Genomic DNA, 6245 nt, shown 5'->3' with positions numbered 1-6245 from the left:
AAACTGTGGTGCTGTCATGTTCGAGACAATCCGAAATAATTACGAAGTTTTCATGGTTCAATGAATGTGTGTATTGTCCCCTGTTTGTTGGACTAATGATAATTTTGGATTTCGTCTTGGATAACGAAGGAATAATTTTCCGCAAAATCGTCGACGATAACAAATTCATCAGGTCCTATATTTTCTTTAGAATGTTTAAAAAAACTGCTTTGACTTCTTGCAATAAAATGGTGAATTTGCAACTTTGATAATCGGATTTCTAATCCATCTACAAACTGTCGCTGTGTATTCAACATTTCTAAATTGGACCTGTCAGTATTTGTTCACTGACAGCACGAAATGGATACAACACAATGATGCTCGAATATTTTTTGCAGTTTTTTACGGATAGGGCCAAATCCTGGACAATTTTTGCACTTATTTAGGTTGCAAGACTCACTGGACACTTCGCAGCACATACTTAATAACATTTCCTTGTATATTATTGGGAAGTCAAAAGGTACGGGAAGTAATTTTTGAAGTCTGGCACCAGCGAGCAGTAATTTCACATTTTGATGGAGTACACATACACATATAGAATATGATCCACTGGTTCCTGCTAACACACACTCTTCAGGTCGGAGATAAGAAAATTTACTGAATCCAATTTTCATTGTTGAATTCCGATCTTTAAAAAATGAATATAGTTCTTTTAAATTATTAAGGAGCAAACGTTTTTGGACCTGCATTTTAAAACCGTCTCTTTTGACAGAGACGAAGTCTTTTTCCCCGGGCATTATTCAGCTTACTTCGTCATTGCAATAGAATTATTCCACCGCTGATTTTGTATGCTCTGGTAATGGCGCTCCTTTCTTTTTATCAGGATAGGATAAGATACCCTTTTCTTCATGTAACTGTTTTGCAATAGTTGCCATATGTTTTGAACATCCTATTGCTTGTGTCATTTGTCTAATTCTCCAAGATTTGGGAAGAATAGTAAGTAGATGTAACTGCTCATTATAATTGGTCAACGCACTATATTTTTCTCTCAATTCGGGTGGCACTTAATTAATTTTCGTTTCACCGTTGTTTGTATCGAATGTAATTTTTGTTTTGCAAAAATACGCGACGACAAATGAATGAAATTGATCGGTGATTGATATAAAATTTAAGGTTTCATTCTGTTTAAATAGGTGCGAGTTGTGCAAAGGTTTATACAAAAACCTTGTTTCGCAACCTTCAACGCAGTGGTCCGGGTCACGAGGGATTGGAAATATCTGGGGAAAGTAAATGGTACAGTCCACTGGACTAAGCCATTTATTTAAAATTAAATCAACATGAAAATAAAAATTAAATAAACAAATGAAAAAAAAATTTAATAATAATGAAAATCTAGCCAGGAAAAACCGAGCCTGTGCTGGGCTCGTAAAAAACCTGGCTGCGGCCTGCCTCGCCCGCTACGGCTCTCGCATCGGTCTTCTGTAACAAAAGGACCGAAATCTGGCTGTGAGTATGTGATAACGCTCGTCGCTTTGTCGGACTTGCTTCAATCCACACGCTCCTTGCTCCGTTAATTGCAAACAGGAGCGGGAATTTCTACCACAGCGATACGTAGCCGGTTTCGTGGACTATAAATCTTCGTTTCTTATTTCTGAAAACGTTTGATTGCAGATAGAGAAAACGAGATTTTAATGTCGATTTTCCCACTGCTGCAGGCTTGGTTGTTGCAAGAGAGGACAACAGGTGGAGGTTGTAAGGCTCCAAAGGTTGTCTACTCCGCGGTTTCTCGCCGTTTCCTGGTCCATACGGGACCGGTGTAATGTAGTCCCTTAACTGCGCAAGAAGAGGCTGGTTGTTACGGTGCTTACACCACGGTGCCCTTTGAGCATCGTTCTATGCCGAGTGTCCGTACACACTGGCGATCCGGAAGCCACGCTTGAGCAGGTCGAAAACAGCTGGGAGTTCACCCAGGGAATATGCCAATAAGGCCCTTTTTTCTGTACGTGGGGAAATCCTCATGGACATCCGCGGGCCCACCTGAAGGGCGGGCCGGCGGGTAGTGCCGGACTCTTACCGGCTAAAACCCCACGGTGACCATCCTCAGATAACTGACGAGGGACCGGGAACTCTAATGAGACATCACAGATGGTGGGAGGCACTCCTGCCACCGCATTCCCACTCAACCGCAGGCGCCTGGCCACCAGCGCCGCGGCCCCGTGGCATAGGACTAAGCCGCCGCCGGGTGGCCACGTTGGCCGCAGGACTCATCCGCAGCCAATTGGCCAACCTGCAGCTTTAGGTAACACCCGCGGCAAATATTCCATGCTCCGAGCCACTCACACACAGAAAGCATTCACACCGGTGTTTGGTCCGCGGGAGTTTTCGCTCCGACCTCCGGGATGCCATGCGAGGATGCGGTCACCAGCCTTCTCAGGTTGATGACTTCATTCTCGCATCCCATCCCAGCGACTACCCCTATCCGCCACGTAGGGGTTCACCTCCCCTGCCGCCTGGACAACCAAACGGGTGCGTGGGGGTCAATAAGGCCCCTATGCGGGTGTTATCCCAGGCTCAGATTCGACCCTGGAAAACGGCGATCCCACCCAGGGAATTTGCCACAAAGGCGCCCTATAGGTTGGTTTTTAGAACCGTGCAACAGCCAAAGAGAATCGAGAAATTCTCTCGGTTCTTGGAGCACAACCGCTGATTCCAACAGTACGTGCTTTCTATACAACAGTGGCGGTAATCAAACACTATTCGAGTGTGAATTTGATTATATTCAGCCACCGTATGCTGTTTGGAAAATTACTTAAATTTTGAGAAATTTTCTGTTTCTAGAATGGTTCGTTCACCGCAGAGATCGAACTATACACACTAAACCGTATGGTACGAAATTCGTTATATTTCTTATTCATATTGTTGCGTTAGCACGTGATTCTAATAAGCTTCAGATATGAGTGTTATCTTTCATTAAACATAAGTAATACTTTATTAACTGAATGAAGGTAATTGACAAACAATAAATAATTTTAAACAATATTCTTCTAATTCGACCACTTTTACTTCTTACGTTTTTACACAGTTCCTTTACTCTTTCGCCATACATACACACACACAGACATCGCTCCTCGTTGCCAATTTATAGGAAGATTATTCCTTAACACATATATCATATATATTATTAAGTATTATAGCTCGTTCTTTGTAAATTTTTTTGCAAATACCAATTTCCGATAATTCTTTTATAAATATAAATATCGCATTTTGTGATTCTTTAATATACGTATTATATGAGCACCAATCTCGGTATGCTATTAACAGCGTTTGAACAAAGGAATCAAATGCATATGTATTTTTCACTAATACATGCTTGCCAGTGATTAATTGCGGTTCTAATAAAATACCATTTTCTAACATAGGCAAATTTTTATTTAATTTCGGTTTTTTATGTATGTCTGTAATATCCGGACAAATATTTAAATATTTTCCTTGCTTTTTGATCGGTGCATTTACTTTTCCTCCCCAGTTTTCAGTTTCGTTTAAAATTTTGTTTTCTTTGGAGGACTCGAAAATATTATCATAATTAGTAAAATTTATATTTTCCTTATTATCATCACTGTCTACAGTGTTATTTCGATTAAGTTATCTTTGTCTTGAAGTTAGTTTATCTACTATTGTTTTTTTATTTAAATTAGAATTATCCACAGGTACCATAATATCTATCGAACTATTATCTATTCGTTGAGAACTGGGAGAAGGTAATAAACTATCTTTATCAATCAAATGAATTGTATCGTTTGTTTTAGTTTCTATTTTTGGACTACTAGTGGATAGAATTTTACGTTGTTTACGTTTTGATTCCCTTGACTGATTAGCATTCAAAATTTTGATATGGCCCGCTAATGACTTAATGTGTTGCAATATAAATTTGTCCAAACGAATATTTTTTGCGTGTTTCAAAGTTAATTCTTTCAATTCTCTGAAATATTCCTCTACATACGTCGACGTTGGGACATCATTTGGATCAGATACAAAGGAAGTCCAAAGTGGAAAATGTTTACATATTTGCCGAAAGTTTGAGAGGACATCGAGATACCAATACGGATTTAGTCTATCAGAGATAGAAATGTTAACATCTAAGGACTGATCTTTCACTTCGATGAATCTTAAAAAGTTATTTAAAGTATTACTATCATTCATATTACAATCTGATGTTCTATCAAAATCACTATTATCATTATCGCCCGTATTGTCGTACTTGACGCCTGTTTTATTTGTTTTTATAAATTTAATTGTTCTTTGTTGCGAAATAATACACAATTCGTGTTTTGTTTGGAACATGGATACTGTAACTATATCTCGGGATATAGTTCGAAACAAATTCATGTCGTCACATGTAGTTAATAAGGCAATACAACGTACATAAAAATCCTTTACTCGTTTCGGTTTATGTTTGATGCAATTCCATCTACATATAATTTTAATAAAATGAGCAATATCTATTTTAATGATACTTTTTGGTTGGAATGAGATATTATTAGTTTCTAAATATTTTATACAATTATCAACGTATCTTGATACGTCCACATTATTAAAAGCCAATACTACGGCATTGAGTAAAGCAGAAGAATAATCTATTATGATGTGAGAAGGAACTTGAACTAAACTTGATCGAAGCCATTCTCTCAAGAAAAATGTAATCATATTTGTATCATGCCTTTCGGAAATCATTTGAAATACTGGAAAAACTTGATTTTCGAAAGAGACAACTGCTTAGTATAACAATTTTGTTTTACTAGAACCATCTGATTTTCTTATTTTTTTAACAATTGACCGTGTAGCATCGATACATAAATGCCTACATTTGTATGACTTCTTTTTCATGATTTGTTTATATAGATACACCTGCTCCGGGCTCCAATACATTATAAATATATCGTTTACTTCAATTTGTCTCACTGCTCTCATAATTTCTAAATTTTCTTCTTTCATTTTTAATAAATTATATAACTGGTCAGAGAGTCTATCGGCTCCTAATTCTTTATCTCCTTCTAACTGTTTTGCCTTTCACAAAACTTCTGGTTTATAAATGTGCGCAGGTACTTGGTCGCCGAATTCCATTTCTTCGTTAGCTTGTTCCCTAACCCAGGCATACGCACGTTTTCCTTGAAGATCTTTTACTACATTTCGACGTGTAGCCCCGCGTAATTGTCTTTTTTTACTATGACTAATATCTTTCGTATCGCATGTGGAAATGTGTAATAGCAATTCATTATTAATTGGACCGTTTATATTATACCCGTTTAAATTATTGCCACATTCAGTGCATTTAGCAATTAATTTAAAAAATAATTCATTATTATTTAAATTGCATTTAGCTGATTTAAAAAATAATTCATTATTATTTAAATTGCATTTAGCTGATTTAAATGCAAAACAGCATGGAAGTTTTAAAGTTTTCCATATTTCCCGATTTATTACGTCGGCCCAACCGTCTTTTAACACAAAATATTCACAGTTTTTATACAAAACACTTTCAGGTGTGATTTTTGTGCATTCATCCTTCGTGATCGTTACCATGGTACGTAGCGGAGACACGCCATTATCCAAATCGCCGGTAGACCAATTGGACTCATTTTTAACTATTCACACTCCACAAAACTTTTAAAGAATCTAAAATACCGAATCTGTTTTGTGATATATATAAATAGATGTGTTTTTTGATAGCATATCATTTGGACGGGTACATGCAACATTCCAAACATCGTTAGATAAAGAATGTTATTTATATTCTTCATTAAAAAAGTTCAAATCTTTCACCACCTCTAAAATTTCGTCGCAACTTAATTTTGCTTTGCGCGGTATGATGAATCATTTGCACGCACTAAAAACATTACGTACAGAATATACGTTTACGACGCACAAATATGCTATGAAAGCCTTTGTTCGATCCGTGGTCGAGTGTTGCTCGTTCGGCTGTAAAACTTCGGCTCGTTCGGTTTGGTAGTCAAAAACCAAGTGTTTTATGTTTAGAGACGAAGTCTTCGGCGTTCCGCCGTTTTCCTAAGGCGCTAACTTTATGCGCCCCCTTCCACCAAGAGTTTCCGTGGCAAGGGCGTAACAATGCCAACGTAGCTTTGCGTCCAAGATGGAGGATGCTACGTTTGGCAACTCTGGGGATTTTCCACCGTGCGCATCGGTCCCTGGGTCCGCGTGCAGAACTAACTACGAGAACAGGGATGGCCCACGTATGCGAAGCCGAGCAT

Source organism: Colletes latitarsis, chromosome 12, assembly GCF_051014445.1.
Source record: "Colletes latitarsis isolate SP2378_abdomen chromosome 12, iyColLati1, whole genome shotgun sequence".
Lineage (NCBI taxonomy): Eukaryota > Metazoa > Arthropoda > Insecta > Hymenoptera > Colletidae > Colletes > Colletes latitarsis.
The sequence above is the reverse complement of the archived record's forward strand: the minus strand, read 5'-3'. Positions refer to the sequence as shown.